Source organism: Candoia aspera, chromosome 3, assembly GCF_035149785.1.
Source record: "Candoia aspera isolate rCanAsp1 chromosome 3, rCanAsp1.hap2, whole genome shotgun sequence".
Taxonomy (NCBI): domain Eukaryota; kingdom Metazoa; phylum Chordata; class Lepidosauria; order Squamata; family Boidae; genus Candoia; species Candoia aspera.
The window spans coordinates 47,512,103-47,530,759 of record NC_086155.1 but is presented as its reverse complement, the minus strand read 5'-3'; the positions used below and the strand labels follow the sequence as shown (position 1 = coordinate 47,530,759).

The following is an 18,657-nucleotide window of genomic DNA, read 5'->3' as shown; positions in this document are numbered from 1 at the left end:
TTGGAAACCTAAAGCACCTCTTGAGATAGGAGAGATCAGCTGCCTCCTATCAAATATTTATGACCCATAAAGAAAGTGGATTGAAGCCACAGGGATGAAAGATAACAAATTGGCAGAGCACAGCTAGAAAACAGCCCTCTGTTGTAACTCAGAGAGAGAGATTCACTCCAGGGTAACTTTAAAAACTGTCATATATTCATAGCATGATATTTACACAGAATATAAGGGTTTTTTCCTCCCTCCAAAGAAAAACTTTGTAATAAGGTGATCAAAAGACTAGATGAGGCCTGATATAATTAAACCAATTAATTTAGTCACCTTTCCCCAATCTAGAACTTTTCAAATGTGTCAGAGAAGACTCTGAAAGTCAGCCATATTGGAGAAAGCTGCCATGATGGTTCAGGGTAAACTTCTGTTTTTTTGCAAATATTTTTAGAAAATACAATCCCTTTTTATTCACTTATCTATGACAGTAAGTTGCTGCCCACCATGGCATTCTTATTATTCTGGAATCTTATCAGAAATCTCAAAGAATCAGTTAAACAAATCATATGGCATAGTGAAACCCTATTCATATTATAAGTTTATATAGCTATTTTAAATTCTCTGATATTTGAGACTTGCAAGATTGATTCAGCCCTTTGAGGTAGTCCAGACAAGAAGCACCAACCATAAGTACTAACACTACCTTTATTGTAAGGTTACAGTAGCAGAATGTTTCAAGTCTGAAAGTACCTCTCCCCTCTCTTACTTTTACTCTCCTGGAAACTAGGGAGGGTCCCTTCTGAGACACTTTCTCCACACCCATCCCTCCTTTGGACTTAGATTTAGTTTATCAGACCATTGTCAAGGCTGTGGCTCTTCCTCCTGTCTCCCAAGGTCATTCCCACATACCATTATAGCTTCAGAGAAAAGTTGATTCTGTTCAAATTATAGTAGCTTGGAAACAACAACACAACCAATTGGCGGTCCATGTACCTTATTCTTTCTTTAATGTTGGCTCTGTATTTTCAAACCTGAAAAATCCATACATTTGGAACCTAGCTTCCAAAAGCTTACTCTTTATATTTTATTTTGGATTAAACTGGGAGTGTTTGAATGTCACAGTTGAGATCCTGTTTTCTCCAAATCATGGTTTGCACATAGAACGACCCTAAAGTAGACTGGTGTCATGATTCCTGTATTAAACTGCATGGGGGATGGGAGAAGAATCAAGAGACATTGTCCTAAAGAGATCTATAAGAACTGCTGCTGTGGTAAAACCTGAACAAGGGTCACCTTAATTCATTAGTCAATGGTTTGGTAAATAAACCATGTCATTTGTTTGTTCCTCTAGTGTTACATGTGACTGTGATACTAACCACTGTACAGTAAGTTATCATATCAAGACGAATGGCCTACAGCAAGGTCTAAACACAGTATTATATTAATTTAATGTCTTGCAATCTATCATAGCAGCCACCCCAACCTGGTGAACTCTTGATGTACCAGGTCACACCTCCCATCTCCAAGCCAGCACTGATTGCTGGGTTCACTGTATTGTTTTCATGCTCTCACAGTTGTAAAAGTAGAGAGTCTGCAGTTAGTTTGGTACAGTGGAAACCTGCTTCCACGAAGCTTCACTAATCAACCACAAGGAGGTGCTGACAACTAACTCTCATGCAATGTTAATGTTTAAATAACTCTTGTTTAGTCTACAAACCCTTTTTGCCGAGTTGACATTTGTGACTTTTTCATTATCTTATCAATAAGCAAAGTACATTTACAATCTGTAATATTTTCCCAATGACCTTAACCATACTGTATTTATATCATCTTGCTATATTTTCCATTGCAAGGACTCAATCTGTTCCTTTTCTCTTCCTTTCCAGTTCCTTTGTGTTTACTTGCAGTATTAGAATAGAAATTATATATTTCTGAATACTTGATTTGCCTTGTGTGGCCAAAATCTGTTTTCAGAACAATGAAGGTGGAAGTGAAAGGTCCCCCGTGCAAGCACCGAGTCACGTCTGACCCTTTGGGGGGATGCCACTTTCGCGACATTTTCTTGGTAGACTATAGCAGGGTGGTTTGCCATTGCCATCCCCAGTTGTCAGATCAATAGGATATTATAAATTAATATGATATTATGGTTCTTTAAACTTGGTTTAAAGTTCAATATGAACAAGTATAAATACTGAATTTGGTTAAAAAAATCAGATTTCACTTAGATCCTCATGGAATCTGAACAGCTAACAATTTACAGTTATCAGGAAAGAAATCTAAGAAATGAGAATAGCTTGACGGAAATGCTGACCCAGATAGTAGCTTCTGTGAAAAGACAAACTTCCTGTTGGAGACCTTTGGGAAAGGAATTAAAAATAAACCTGCCAGTAGCAGAAAACAAATCTAAAGCAGGATTCTTGAAATACTGTGTACAGTTCTTGTCATCAGACCAAAGATGGATATTGTATAAGTAGGAAAGTTTTCAGAAAACAGCAATTGAAATGCTCAAAGATCTGGAGCAACTCCATTATGAGAAGAAGGCTACATTTTGATTTTATTTTGCTGAGAACAAAGGTAGGTTGGGCCTATGTAAAATTCTCAGTGGTGTAGAAAAAGAGGCTATAGAGATTTTCTCTCATATTAGAACCAACCAATGAAACTGAATGGTAGGAAATTTGTGACATAAAATACTTTGCATAAACTTAGTTGTCTTGTGGAAATCACTACCGCAAGATGTGTGATGACCACTCTGTGTGAGAGTATTATTGTGTTTATGCCCTCACGGGGCTTTTCATAAAGCCCTGGCTGGCTGGAATGGGTATAGAATGCTGAATTAGGTCACCTTTTGATTGATTCAACAAGGCTCAACTTATGATCAATCAACACGGATTACCCACACACGTATTTGAGGCCTCTTTTCTGTTGTTGCAACGCTGGGTGAACTCAAGGTGCTGGAAAAATACAGCTTGTATACCTATCCCTTTTCCCTGTATAAACAACCTCTCGTCATCTGTTCAAAACAAAATATTCTGGAGGAGATGGCCGGCTGGCAGGTGAATTAAGGAAGCGTGTGTGGGCATGGTTGTATTAACAATTCTCTGGGCCCTGCTCCGAACAAGCATGGCCCCTCCCACACTTCCAGGCAGAAATTGCTTTTACTTAAATTAACTGTAAGTCCTTAAAGTATTAGAAGTCCATATTTGTTCCATAACCATTGAAGGAGATACATTTTTTTACTAGCCCATGTTCCTCAAATGCAGTTAAATGTAAGTATTTTGAGTTTGAAAGTATATAGCCAAAGGCAATAAAAAAGCAAAGCAAACCAAACTGGAAGAGGACCAGAAAAGTTCTCCTGAATTAACTGTATACAAACTATGTATAAGAAAATAGCTTTGGACTGATTCACTCTCCAAGCAGACTTAATTTTAGCACATCTGATAACCTCATTTATATTCAGTAATATTTCTTTTAAAAAAACATGGTATAGTCAATTCTCATCTGTAGCTTGGCATGGCAAAGAGACCATAATCCTATGAGAGAAATAGGGGAGGAGGACTACAGCAGAAATCTTAAAGGACTTCCAAAAGTTTGCTTAGAAATGCTGGGAAGAAAATAGCAAGACTGTTTTAAAACATCTGGTGGATATCTTGTTTTCCCTTCTGAAAAGTGGGTAGTAGTCTCCAATTAGCTAGTAGTTGGAGCTGTTCAGCTCAGCACAAGGCAAGTTTCCCACACTCCCCTAAAATCTGTAGTTGGTCTGTCTTTCTCCTCTAGCCAAGGAAATACCTTATGAAATGATTTCGTTTCAAACTGGAAATGCCGTGCTATGTTTAAAGCATTATGGGAAATTTCTTGGAATCGCAATTTATGGATAAATCTACCTACATTTCATGTCAGTATCACATACATTTGAGTGTTAGTCCTTTCCACTAAAGTTCCATGTTCTGCAGATTAAAAACTGTAAGAAATACTTTTTGTGTACCACATTCCCCAATACATACACTTTGTGGGTCTTTTATTTGCAACTTTACCTGAATGTATGCTTTTCTATATAAAAACTCCCTAAACATACATTTCTGAATGAATAGGGAAATATTTTAAATTGGATCCTAGTACAGTCTGAGGATCCTTTGCTGGTTCATGTGGCAACAGATTCCAGTTTGATGAAACTTGCTTCAAAATAAATCTATGATGGATTATTTTTTGACACCCCTGTTTTATGAGATAGTAAAAAGTGGAATGATGCCACCATATAGTATATGCATGGACCAATGTATATTGTCTATAGAACTGATGTTGCTGGGTATTTATGTTGCATTTTGTAAACACATGGGACTTTTGAGTGTGAAACCAGAAAAGAGCAGAATCACACCTCAGGAACTAAATTGGGAGTAGCTATATATGAGGGAGCAGAGAGGTATGGGAAGGTAATTCTAGCCAAAATTCCAGATTAAAAATCTTATGTACTATTGAGAAGCCCAGAAGTAAGGAAGAGTACTGATGCTCCTCTGCAGGAATAAAATGTATGACAAATAAGGCAGAATATGATATCCCCTCTATGCTGGCCAAGTGCAAAATATTGTCTTAGCTACTGTAGTGAAAAAGAAAATGGTTCTAGTAAATGTTGACTGAAGGTAAAATGTAAAATATTTCTAATACAACCTTTATAAGGCATTGGAATGGAGTGATGATTAACCGAGGGATTTTTCTTCCATCTGAAATCTATCTTCTGTTCTGCAACTCAATTTTTTTTTTTTCCTCTTATGAACTCTTTAGCTTTAAGAGAAGGACACCCACACAAATCCTGTCATTCACTGCTTTTATGCCAAAGCCATACTTGTGAGGATTTACAGTAATTCTTTCAATTTATATAATTCAATAGGGCTGAATAGCTAAGAATTGCTTACTGAGTAAAACAAATAACTTGCAGTAGATGGGATTTAGTTTGATATTCAAGTTTTCTACAAATGAATTCTTTTAGAAATTTGTCAGTCAAGTTTGTACAATATCCCATGATAACTTATTAATAGGACTTTTCCCCCAATCCCTTCCAGTGCGGAGAAAAAAAATATCTGCTGTTCATAATCCAGAAAGACCAGCTGTTTACTGTAATAATCTTAGCTGAAGCATTGTCATCATCTTAACTTTAATTTGCATGATTAAAGGTTGCAGAAACCTCACAATTCATCATTCAGTTGTCCTCCATTTAATTCTGAGATGAGTGCATGAGTTTGAGTTTGCATCTAGAGAGACTCATTTTTGGCTCATGTTAGGTAAAGGACAAAGAAGATAGTATTGTTGAGGATGTACGAGCTCCCACAAGGTTGGAATAAGACTGAATAAATTTGATGACCTATACTTGTCATCAAAGTAGGTAAAAATGTATCATGTCTGATTCTGTAAACACATTTTCCTAAGATACATGTTTGTGTGCATCTGTGTCCCAAATGTGAAGTTTCTGCAACTAGTTCACTTCAGTCAGAGCCATATTGGTGCACACTTTTCCTTTAAATACCTTTGTATGCATTTTTGAGAAGCATACTGCATTGTAAAATTAGAAGTGTATATATATTGATTTCCATTATCTGGGAAATGCGAAATGGAAACGTCCATGCTGAAATGCACATTGACCTGGCTTAGTAAATCCCACTGAATTTGTGGGTAACAGTAAACCATTTCTGTATTGCTCAAAAAAAAATTACATAGACGCATCCAGGCAAGTATATCATTCCAGACTATGAGTCAACATTTTCTAAGCCACCTACTTTTCTTCCCTTAACAGTACCATGATTTACTGAACTGATAACAATGCTTATTTCCATCTCTGAAAATGATCCAGCTGCTGATCTTTGCAAATTAAACTGCTATTACATGCAGAGGACTAGCTGTTTATACCTCATAGTTTGGCAAACCTGATCAAGAAAAACAATTGCCATTTTAGCAATTAAATTCTGAAGAAGGATGGCCAGTGAATCTTCTTCCTTCTAATGAGTTCTTTATTACATTATTGTTTGTAAGTTAGCCTGAGAACAAATCAATGAAAGGATCAGTTGGGGTCTAGGTACACAGATACATAGAACTTAATTTGTGTAAGGGGCTCCAAGGTGCAACCCTAAAACTGGCTTTTGAGATGGCAAGCTCAATCTGGAACATAGAGCATTCTGCGATGCCATGGCCCTGCAGCACATGAAGAATGTAGTTGACTTTCCAGTCTCTGCTATATATTTCAGTACGGCTTTCAGTTAATGCGTGTAGTTTCTGAACAGGTTTAACCCTGGCATTTCTCTGCATAACATTCAGGGCTCTTCCTCAAACCTTAGTTAAAACATTTTCTTCCTGTCTGTGAGCCAGCAGAAGGCCAATCCCATCTGCTTCTGTTCTGGCTTGCAACATCATCAGGCAGCAGGAAAACCATTTGCCAATTGTTTTGACAGATGACTAGACCCACAGGTCTAGCTATCTGTTGGAACTTGCCCCTAGCCATTTCACCTACTGGATCTCCCCATCTGGGGATCAGCTGCCCAGAATAACAGGGGTGGTGGGTGAAGTGGGAGAAGAGCTTCTTTACCCACCAGGTCTCTGATCTAATCCCCAGTTTGAAGACTGATCAATCTGAAGAGCAGAAGGCTCAAACAATAGTGCAATAGTTGCTAGGCATGGGGGGGGGGGGAGTTGCAGAATTGCAGGAGTTTACTCTCTGCCACATCACAGGAGATAATACTAGGCAAAATAGTGTGACCCAGTACAAGGCAAATTCAGATTGTTTACTTAAAGGATTTATAACCCTTCATTTCTCTAAGGAAAGAGTGGCAGGTCTAAAGTTATCTGATTACCTTTATGACTGAGTGCATCTTTGAACTGCAACCCAAGGTGCATATGAATTTGTGAGGGCATATCACAAAAAGGATTCCCTACGGCAGTGTTTCTTAAACTTTTTGCTCTTAGGATCCCTTCCCATTTTTAAAAATTATGGAAGACCCCAAAAGAGTTTTTATTTCTGTGGGTTATATTTATCAATATTTACCATATTTAAAATTAAAATTGACACATTTGTAGAAAAATAACAATATAAGCCCATTAGATATTAACATAACATATTTTTCATGAAAAAACCTACAGTTTTTAAAATAAAAATGAGTAAGAATGACATTGATTTAAATTTTTGCAAATATCTTCAATATCTGGCAAATAATCTTGACTTCACAGACCCCTGAGAGAGTAGGAAATATGTGTGTTCACAAAATAGCTGGCTAATCACAGAATATCAAATTTACCCTAAAACGAACTGGTCAGATGCTCCCTGCCACTCCGTTGAATCCCCTTTCTACTACCAATCTTGGATTTTCTTCTCTTCTGCCGAAATGGACACATTTCCAAATAAAACACTGGGTTGCAGCTGCTCACCATTTTTATTCTCTAAGAATGCTGATGTAGTCTGTCTTGAATACAAAGATAAAGCTGATGATTTACGGCATGACACTTTCCCATCTGATTTTTCTTTATGTTAAAGAACCTAACCGGATAAAATAAGGTGGTACAAGGAAATGGCCCTTTGGAATAGTTTCCCACCTGAGATTTTGGGGGCCCCTACCTTTTTAGCCTTCCTGAAGGCTGTGAAGATCTGGCTCTTCCAGCAAGCATTGAGCTAGGATGGGGCTGATTCAAGGGGTCTACATATGAGTTATCCAGCGCCTTGTGGCAAGAGTCTGATATGGTTTTTGTTGTTGGTGGTGCCTTCAAGCCAGTCTCAACTCCTGGTGACTGTCTGGACAAGTCCCTGCAGTTTTCTTGTGTGACTGGCCCAAGGTCACTCAGTTGGCTTCTACCTAAGGTGGGACTAGAACTCAGAACTCCTCTTCTCCTGGTTTCTAGCCTGATGCCTTAACCACTATACCAAACTGGCTCTGATGTACCCCAACACAAGGGTTTTCATAAATACCAGGTTGCCTGTTCAATCACAACTCCATACTACAATAGCATGATTTGTCTCCAGAGATTGAACCACAACAGATATGGCAAAATTTCTTTATTCCCGTGTTTCTCAACCTTAGCAACTTCAAGCTGTTGGGAGTTGAAGTCCACACAGCTTTAAGTTATCAAGGTTGAGAAACGCTGCTTTATTCAGATATCAAGCCTCACTTTTACACTTCAGGCAGCTTTAGACACACAAAATTAATAATCCACTCCCTCTCCTTCTGTACCGTTTGCAAATTACAAATAACAACTGTGAGCACGGATGGCAAGAGCAGAAGCTGCGTCACCAGGTTTCTTTGAGGACTGGGACTCAAATGGAGCAGGATCCAAGACTTTCACAGTTCCCTGTACCAAAGATCTAGGTGTAAAGATGACCCACGTTATATAATCTATTCTTTTTAATTTAATTTGCATTTAAAGAAAAGTACAGCTCAGGTTGGATTATCTCCCACCAGATATTTCCCATAATTCGAAGAAAAAAAGGGGGGTTAACAACCGGTGCGTCCCGTTTTGTTTGTCCCCTACGTCACATGTTTTTCAAAAGCGCTTACCAACCACCTCCGGCTAAGCTGCGATTGCTGACGCGCACAAGCCTGCCACGTCAGAAGCAGGAAGGGAAATAAATTCCTAATTTGGGCTCGGAGTGCGGCGACGTTTGATTGGCTGCTAAGGAGAGGTGGGGCGGGTGAGGAAACAGCTGGTCGCAGTTACTGAACTCTAATCCTTTCAATAATGAAGTGCATACAGTAAACTCTTCCGAGAGCTGGAAAATCCCTGCCTTTAGCTCAGCATAATTTGAGCCTTTGGAGATACCTGTTGATAATTTACTTGATCGCAGTCTGCTTCCTAGTATCGTTTAAAAATAAGCAAGTAAGCAAATAAATATAATTTGCTCTTCCCAGCATATCTGCAAGCGTTTTGAAAAGGGTTTTAATTTTTGATTACAGTTATTTCATGTGCTGAAACACAAGGAACTATTAACTGCACTATGACCTGCAGTTAAGGAGTTAAAAATGTGCTCAGTTTAAGATCTGATTCCTATTCCAGTTTTCTCAACAAAAGGTAACGACCTGTATATTGTAAGCAGGTAGGATTTTTTTTAACAAAACAACATAACTGTTTAGCTGTAATTGGTTTTCAGACAATAATTCCACCAGGAATGTTAGATTTGTAAGATAAACATATATGATGAAGATATTTCTTTGGGATCTAGGGTAAAATAATAATAACTATCCTGGAGTTTCAGTTTTGTAACAACTGAGAATATATTTAAGTTTTGCTAGTGCAATTCCTAAACAAAGGCTGGGGGAGCATTCCCTGACAGTGTTCTGCAAAAGCTCTGTGAATCTCTGCAAAGTTCAAAGTCTCAACATGTTTTTGAATCATTAACATGGTCTAGCATACAGTATATTCTAGAGGTGACGGGCTCATCCCTGGGGGAGCTGGGGGTGTTGACGACCAACAGGAAGCTCTGGCGTGGGCTGGTCCATGAAGTCACGAAGAGTCGGAAGCGACTGAATGAATAAACAACAAAAACTAGCATACAGTAAGTCTGGGTCAATAATACTGCTCTATGCTTGCTGGTGGAAGCCTCCCATTTTCTCAAAATATAATGACCAACAGAAAGATTATAAATCTGACTTGTCTGTGTCAGATTATTCATAGTTTAAGCTAATTTACCTCTTCCAACCCACCAAACCTGTGCAAATAATGAAGGCAGAGTGGATCAATTCTAGCACCACATACTAAGGGACGATAGATTCATATATGCTCCTAAACTATAATTTGGTTGGTTTTGTTTGTGTGAATCCAGCCATTAGAATTTTGAGTCACACCTTATTATGACAGTGCAGGGCCTGAACCCAGCCATAAAAGAAGCTTCCTTACCATCTTCACTTGCATTTTTAAGCAGAAGAGGACACTTTCAGAAAAAAAAAACTTGCACTAACAAGGAAAAACTTGGTGCAGCTATTTTATGTTTTCCTACTTGACAGACATTCCATGGTAAGAAATACCACAGTTGTGGGAATATCCTGGAGAGTCAGGAGCAGAAGATGATACGGTCTGGATTCCCCATGAAATTCCATGAATGAAGCAAAAGAGTTGCATAATATAAATCTCATTTGGTAGTGCCTGGGGCCAGTACTGTAGGTGCTCAGAACAGATATAAGCCAAATTAGAAATGACTCACAAATGATTATGAACAGGGTTTTCTTTTTAAGTGTTACTTGCAGCCACAAAGCAGTACCATAGTGGGATTTTGGCATCACTGTAAAGAGCTTAAAGTTTTTCCCTTTCCACTTGAAAGTCCTTTAGGGGAATAAAAAGCTGTTACTTGTTCTGTGAAGTCAAAGTAAATGAATAAAACAAGCCTCTATCAGTGAAGTACAATGTCTAGTCTTAGATTACAGGTCTATGGTCATTTGTATTAGAAGCCCAGACTTTGTGGGGCTCACTTCTGAATATAGTATAATAAGAAAACTTGGTTTGAGCATTTATTTTAATCCAAAATAATTTGAATCAATTTACTTGGCAGTTTTTCCATATGAATTAAGTAGCAATTCTAGGTAAGTAAAACTTTGTTGCAACTCATCTGAAAAAGAACCAGACTAAACTAGTAAAGAGTAGACCAAAAGTATCTCTACTTCCCTCTCTTGAGGCTAATATGCAACACTGAGTTCCTGGTAATGAGCATTTTGCCATAAATTACAGTCACTCCCTGCTTTCTAATCTAAAAGAAGCCACAAATTAAAGCCGCCTGAAAGTATCAGTGGCAAAGGCCAGTGAGGCTATTGTGTACAGCAGTTTTTTCTCAACCTCAGCATGCCCAGAATTCCCCAGCCAATATGCTTAAAGTTGCTGGGATTGAGAAACATTGGTATACAGCAGCGGTTCCCAACATTTTTGGCACCAGGGACTGGTTTCGTGGAAGACAATTTTTCCACGGACCGGGGGGGATGGTTTCGGGATGATTCAAGCGCTTCCTCTTTTTCCCGACCTTTTATTCTTTTTTCTTTGCGCTGTTTGGAGATAGCAGCCAATGGGCTTGCTTTCTCTGACAGGAGGCAGAGCTCAGGTAGTGTCATGAGTAAGGATGGCGAGCAGGGGGCTCCCATCCAGACTGTCAAGCGCATGCGTAGCACTGAGGAATTGGTCAGCCATTCAAAGAGACACAGATCGGGACCGCCTTAACCTTTGGGGTTTATATGTCTGGGTTTTTCCCACGCTTCTTCAGTTTGTTAGGATTCCTGTTAAGTACTAGCAATAAATATTAGAGACCAGTTCCTTGTCTCAGTGTGTTTCCTGGCTATTAGGACAGGTAGTAATGCGAGCAATGGGGAGCGGCTGTAAATACTCAGGCTGTAAATTTGCTCACTTGCCCACCGCTCACCTCCTGCTGTGTGGCCCAGTTCCTAACAGGCCACGGACTGGGACCAGTCCACGGCCCAGGGGTTGGGGACCCCTGGTATACAGGATATGTTCCATCAGCGGAAATTTCAGCTACAGTTTACATTCTAGGCATTTTTCAGATGAAGTTTCCTATCAACAGTCATTATGAAGGTCTGTGTAAGTGTGGAGCAGGAGCCGAAAATAGACAACTGGATATATAATCCTGATGATTGTATATTGTTAGAGTTAGTAAATGCTCAGAATTAGGGCTGTAATGCATTAATGACTGTTGCTACAAAATGCTGTAGCATATGGTCCCCCAAAAGAAATGCTCTATGACTAGGACTACCTGATTTGGGCTGCAAATATCTAGATTGGCCACTAGATGGAAGAAAGCACTTTGCTGACATCTAGTGGATGTCCAGAGATTTATACTCCCAAAGTGGTAACCCTACTTATATACCATTACAATTAGCAATTTCTTCTAAGCACAGTATTTTCTCCTCTTCCTCCATTCTCTTCCTCTACCCCCACCCCCTGTAATGCTCAATCTACATGCTGTGGCTACCAGGCATGATCTAATGGGTTGGGATTCTGTGAAACTTTTCATTTGAGACTATCGTAGAACTCAAACAATTCTGGCTATATTGAAGAAAGACAGAAGGTATTATAAAAAGGAGGCTGCTTAATACCAGCATACAACAGCCAAATACTTTTGCAGAACATTCCCCACAAGTTACAACAATTGGCATGTCTGCAAATCACAATAGTTTTTCTGTACTATATAGAAAAGAATGGCCACCTTCAGTGTGCCATTAAAACCTGAAATGTGTTTGTGGTAATAGCTGATCTTAAAAGATATACATGATGGCTCCATTTGGAATTTGTTTCAAAACTCAGGGGAAATATTTAAAAGTGAAGAAGCTACTCCCATTTGTCCCCATTTGGGATTTGATTATTTTTTTGAGTCTCAAACTCAGATGACACACTAAAACTTCTAGAGAAATCTAATCTAACAAACATGTCCTGTCTGCAAAAGAATGTCTTCTCCTGTCACTGAATTTAGATAACTGGAGACAAAAGTATTAGGCCAGGATAAAAAAAACCAAAACAAATTCTGCAGCCAAGGAAGTCGTGGATTTGTGTTACCAAAGAAGCCTGTGATCTGGCAGGGTGGCTGCTGTTCAAAAGTGGGTGGGGAGGGGTTATAAAAATATTACAGGACATGCAAGTTTTTAGGCATAGCTGACATGTCTTTTGGATCCAGACCATGTTCAAAACCCCTTTTAGAATATGTATTTTCTGAGCAAGGCAGAACAAGCTTTTCTAATCCTGTAAATCATCTGCCTCTTGCACTATTCTGGGCTTGCACTTTCTGTTCTCCTGTTAACTGTTTGGCAAAATTTATGTTCCCCACCCAAACAGCTGGCCTAACTTTAAAGAAGTTTGATTCTCATCTTAACGGATCCATCATTACAGTTTCATGACAACATCATTATAGTTGAGGGAAACAGTAAATACTCCACAACAGGGCAACTGCTGTACATGTTCCTGATTTGCCAAAGTATGAGTGAGGAGTTGTTTTGCATTCAACTATTACAGTCTTAGGAACAGTTGGTGATTATGTGGGTAATTAAGTTCTCTGCTTTTGACTCCAGATTCTAGAATCTTAGGAAGCATTTTCTGTCCATTTCTTTCCGTTCTCCAAAAGTCATTGACAGCCATGTTCTTTAGGCAGACTTTCAGTGTGAAGCAATACTTTTTCTTTGTAATAATAGAACTGGAAGTAGACCAGATCTGGTCTGCAAAAATCTGGATAGCAGCAAAACAAAACAAAACAAAACAAAACAAAACAAAACAAAACAAAACAAAACAACACCAAAAGCCTAAGTCTGTACTGCTATTTAGTGGTTGACTAAAGTTTTGCAGATTAGATCTGCAAAATTCAGGGAGGGGAAAGAAAAACTACCTGCTAGTACAGCACCCCTGTTACCTTAATAAAAATTCCAATGAGGGATTTTTAAAAAAAAAAATCTAATTACCATTACAACAGAAGGATATCAAAGTAGCTGTAAAAGCCAAAACCAAAACAAAGAACTTTGTATTATTCCCAATAAGTTTCAAGATCTGTTTTCTCATCAATGGAAACATTTCACTTGCTTCTGAAACTTCCTAACAAATACTCAGTAAAACCTCAGTTCTAATCTACCTGTTTCCTGAATATTTTTCTTAAGAAGAAAAAAAAATCCCCTTGATATAGAACTATATATTGCAATGTGTTGAAAACACAACCCTTCTCTTTGTTGGATTTTCATTTGATTCTTGTGTTGTTCTGCTGTTATTCCCATTTAATTTTTAATATTGCTGTGTTGATATACTCGATATTTTATTATTCTCCATGCCGGATCTTGCCAAAATGTAGATTATAAAACCACAGTAAATTAACACAAATGGCATAAAAACTCTGTGGAATAGAAAACTTTGTATGGACAATAACACTGGAACCAATAATGAAACCTGAATACAATTCAAATCCAATGTATTTCTACCCACCAATCTACCCAAAGCAGTTTGAAACTGACCCCAGTTGTGTTCACTGTTCCCAACTTGGAAATGCAGAGAACATAATTTTCCTTCCAGCTGACCAAAAGGGGAATGAAAAATATCCAGTAGTAGCACTGATGGCAAAGTTGAAAAAAATTCCTTCATCTCCATTCCAGACAAAAATGAATTAGATAAATAAATTGCTAGCATCCACCCCCAGGCTGGTTTTTATGTTTTTAGCTATATATATATATATATATCTGTGTGCATTTATCTGTGGGTTTGCTCCCCCCCCACAACAACAAAAAAAACCCTTGAATGTTTACTATGAAGGGAAACTGGGAAGCTTAATAGTAAACAATGGGGAGAAAATACTGAAATCCCTCATAGATTTCATGACCACCCAACTGCCATTCCCTGCAGTTTTAAAAAGCCCTTGTGACTTGTGGAGGTAATCTGATAGTATGGATACTTTTCCAGATAGCTCTGGTGGGGTTGCATGGCAGAGACGCAGAAATGGCAGAGAGGTGTACATTCTTTGTTATGTGGATGATTTGATGATTTGCCACAATAACAAAAAGGACTTTGATGAAATTGTGTCCAACCCGAACAAAGAAGTAGAAGTCAAGCATCTGGGCAATGCCAGCTACTACTTGGGGATACAGATCGAAAAAGAAGAAGATGGAAGTTTTCTTCTAAGCCAGAAGCAAAAGATCCTAGAACTGTTGGAGAGCTTAGAACTGCAAAATACCAATCCTATGCCAACACCAATGGAAACAGGTTTCCACAAGCAACAGGAACCTAGTGAACTTTTACCTGAGAATAATGGCTATAAAAGTGCCATTTTATAAAAGTATCTAGCCACTACCACTAGGCCAGACGTAGCAGCTGCAGTAAATGTTCTATGCGGAAAGACTAGCACATCCACAGAGAGAGACTCGACTGGTGTTAAGTGGGTGGGAAGGTACCTAAAGGGCACTATACACCTAAAACTAAAGCTACCAGCCACTGACAATCCTAAACTAGTGGGGTTTACAGATGCAGATTGGGCAGAAGACATTACTGACCGTAAATCCACTACTGCGCATGTATTTTTCTATGGGGGTGGAGCAGTAAGCTGGGGAAGCCATAAGCAAGCTACAGTTGCATATTCATCCACAGAGGCGGAGTATGTGTCAGCAGCAGAAGCATGTAGAGCAGTTTCATGGCTCAAGCTACTGCTTGAAGACATGGGAATAGAGGAATCTACCCCTATTCAGATCTACGAAAACAACCAAAGTTGTATTAGACTCTCACAGTCAGAAAAGATTAATGGGAGAACTAAACATATTGATGTTAAGTATCATGTAGTAAAGGACTTGCAAGAGCAAGGAATAGTCAAACTAGACTATTGTCCCACAAGGAACATGACTGCGGACATTCTCACGAAGCTGTTGCCGAGGAGCAGTTACCAAGAACTGCAGAAGAAGTTGAACCTTGTAGACTCTGAGACATGCTAATGTGAGAAAGGGTGTTGGAATTATCAGGGGTCAACTCAGCATTGTCTCATAAGCATAATGGGGTCTCTCTAGCAAAGGCATCTCTATTGTGCTTGTGGGATGTCACATAGGTCACCTGATTTCCACTTCCTCCTCCTTGGGCTTGGGAATTAACAATCTCTATTACTCTTCGGGCAGACATGCAAGGAGGAGGTGCTGCTGCATGTAGCTCCTCCCCCTACCATCTCGCTTGTGCGCAGACTTTTTATTCCACATAGAAAGTGTCTACAAAGAACCAGTGATGATTAAGTGCTTTCTACTATGAATCTACCTGTATCCAGATCTACTGAATAAAAGTAAGCTATCTCTATTTTTCTTTAACTACAGTGTGAAGACTGAATTTATTTCTGAACGCAATTAAGCTTAATGTGCAAGTTCCTTTTTTGGTTCACGCTTCTACTCTGCAAGATTGCTGTTTGCTGCTTGGAGTTCTTTTATTAACCTTTAAAAACTCCATCAGCATGTTCATAAGGGAGCTAGATTAGGAGAGGAAAGAGATCAGTTCCTAATTCTAAACAGTGCATTTAAGAAAATACAAGCTCCAGGAACAGAATGCTCAATTTTGCTCAGGAGATGGGGTGAGGCAAAAATGGACCTCCCACAAGAACTGCAGAAGCACAAAGATGCAAAGGAAAAAACCCAGCTTTGCTGAAGTTTCAGATAAACTGGAAATGTCTGCTTTGGGAACTGAGCCAATGTTGTGAAATCAAACAGGTCTGGAATGGATCCCAAAGTGGTACAAGTAATGGTGTGGAAGGGCATCCTCAGTCTATCTGAAACAATTTCATTGATGCCAGCTAGATCTCTTGATTCTTCAAAGCCAACGCCCAGCTAATGGCCTGTTACCTGTTTTGACCAACAAGCCAGTATCCCAAGGCAAGCAGATTTGTAATCTAAGACGGGATGGGATTTGTAATCTAAAATAACAGGAGGGCAGCAAGGTTTGTTTCAAAGAACAGTGACAATGTGAAGGTGATGAAGAAGACATATAAAGATAAGGTGGGGAATATATGCCTTGGTGTGATTTGTATTTCCACCCTCGGTGGAAACATTGCAATTCTCATATATGACATAGGCATGTTTCCCCCCTACCCCCAGGAAAAAAGTAGGTTAATTGTCACCCTGGGCCCTCCCACTTAGACTAACTTTTTAATATAGCTAGTATCAATAATTGGCAAGATAAGTGCAAGTCAATACCTGGAGTGCATGGCTATTATATAAATACGTTGGATTAATCTGTGGATTCAGAGTGATCCCTTGTTAATTCTCTCCAGCCATGGACTGGTGCCCAGAGATTAATATGAGGCAAATGAATTATGGATAGGAAAGTAATATGAATGGCACACTATGAGTTTTTTGGGAAACTGGGGGATGCATTAACATTTTTGATTAGAAAGAGCGTGCAGTAGGAGGAACGATTGTGAACATTTTCATAAATTTTCATTACTTTTCTCAGTTTTTTTTTTTTAGAAGGTAGGGTTGGCTTTTTTCTTTGGAAAGAAATGTCTTTGAGTTTCCTATGCTTCTTTTAGGAGTTATATTATAGATTTCCTGTTTCAGGTGGGAAATGGTGTGTAACTGCATTACTGATTTTCAGCAACTGAATTTGAAAAAAGATTCCAGAAGGTGGGGGAAAAAATAAAACAAAAACAAACAAGGGCCACTTTCGGCAAAGCAATGGTTGGAAACATGCTTTGCATGCAAAAAGAAATGCTTCCTCCCCAGCACGTCTCACAAAGGCCTTTGTCTGAAAGCAGCTGCAAGATACTGTACTGTAGTCCACCTTCTCCCAGCCTAGCATCCTCCACATGTTTTTGCAAATCCCAGAATTAGAACCAGTTTGGACATGCTGGTTGGGAGTTGGTCCAATACATCCTGAGGACATCAGGTTGAGGAAATATGGGAGATTCTTAAAAGAAGTAATATTACTTTTTAGTTACAAACTTTGTTTCTCACAAGAAAAAATGCTGGCTCTCCCTCCATCCTCTCACAGTTGTTGACTATGACCTTTCACTTTGAGCATTCACTGTTATTATCTCACATTCAAATGGAAGTGGTTGACAGATGCAGTTTTCAGTATGTTTTCCAAGTAACCTTGGTCTTCTTCAGATATTGCAAGTTGTTTCATATGCTGTGGAGAAGGGGATCATGTCAAAACCAGCATGTTTAAATCTGCCTTGTCATCTGTGAAATCCCAGATGTTTGCTTTATGAATTTATCAAAATGAGATGTGTTCCTTTAAATTATAAAATACCACATTTATGTTGCTTTATAAACTAAGCAAAACATTCTCAATGGCATGTAATTAGCCTAAGCTATTTGTCTAATGCAGTGTTTCCCAATCTTAGCAACTTTAAGATGTGTGGACCTCAACTCCCAGAATTCCCTGGCCAAACATGCTGGCTGGGGAATTCTGGGAGTTGAAGTCCTCACAGCTTGAAGTTGTCAAGGTTGAGAAACACTACTCTAAGGCAATATCAAAGAAGCCACCTTATATCTTAGCATGTTGGGTAAAACACTCCTAGAGTGCTAGCATAAGTCCATGTGCTGCCATCTTTTAAAACTTGGGTTCAGATTGTATCAACTGGGCACAACCCTACCTGTAGTTTAGACTTGTGGAATGATGGCACTAGGGTTCAGTTGAAAAACCATCACAACACAATTAAGAATTATAATTAGTTTTTACCAACGAGCATCTTGCTATGATACAGTACTGCTAATATCCTTAGCCCCTGTGAAAATATGTCAGATCAAGAAGGGAAATAGAACACATCATACTCTTCTCCTTTAGCTTTAGTAGTCAAAGGTTACTGTTGATACTGTCCTGCACAGATGAGTATCATAAAGACATCTGAACTTTGATTTAAAGGTGGTTGGAAATGACACTGGATATAATTATTACTGAAATGTTGGAACTGAGTTGGAACTGAGCGGCACAAAGCACCTGTGGAAAATTGCAAAGAGATATTATTACTCTTCAGTGGAGTGGACTATTTTAAGGACTGTTAGAATCTCACTGTGGGCTTTTTCTCTCTGCCAAGTTAGTGCTAGCAACCAATCCTTGAGTAGTTAAAAAAAACTATATTAGTGCAGAATGTGCTGTTTCCATTCCCGATCCCTGACCTGCATCTATTGCCTCTGTTTTGGCTTGTCACCAGATAGAGTGTCCTTGTTTCATGTATGCAGAGCACATTAAGCAAAGCAAATGGTTTAACTCTCAGGCTTT

The 18,657-nt window shown here is 38.9% G+C and overlaps 1 protein-coding gene and 1 long non-coding RNA gene across 2 annotated transcripts in view; one reads left to right on the top strand and one right to left on the bottom strand.

The window, feature by feature from the left end:
* LOC134493202 (chitotriosidase-1-like) overlaps positions 1–18,657 on the bottom strand; it is a 124,397-nt gene that overhangs the window by 38,237 nt on the left and 67,503 nt on the right. The window lies entirely within an intron of this gene.
* Positions 9,027–14,019, top strand: LOC134494849 (uncharacterized). The gene is made up of 3 exons (XR_010067711.1): positions 9,027–9,046; positions 9,954–10,061; positions 13,990–14,019. It is a non-coding gene; the product is annotated as an uncharacterized LOC134494849 (long non-coding RNA).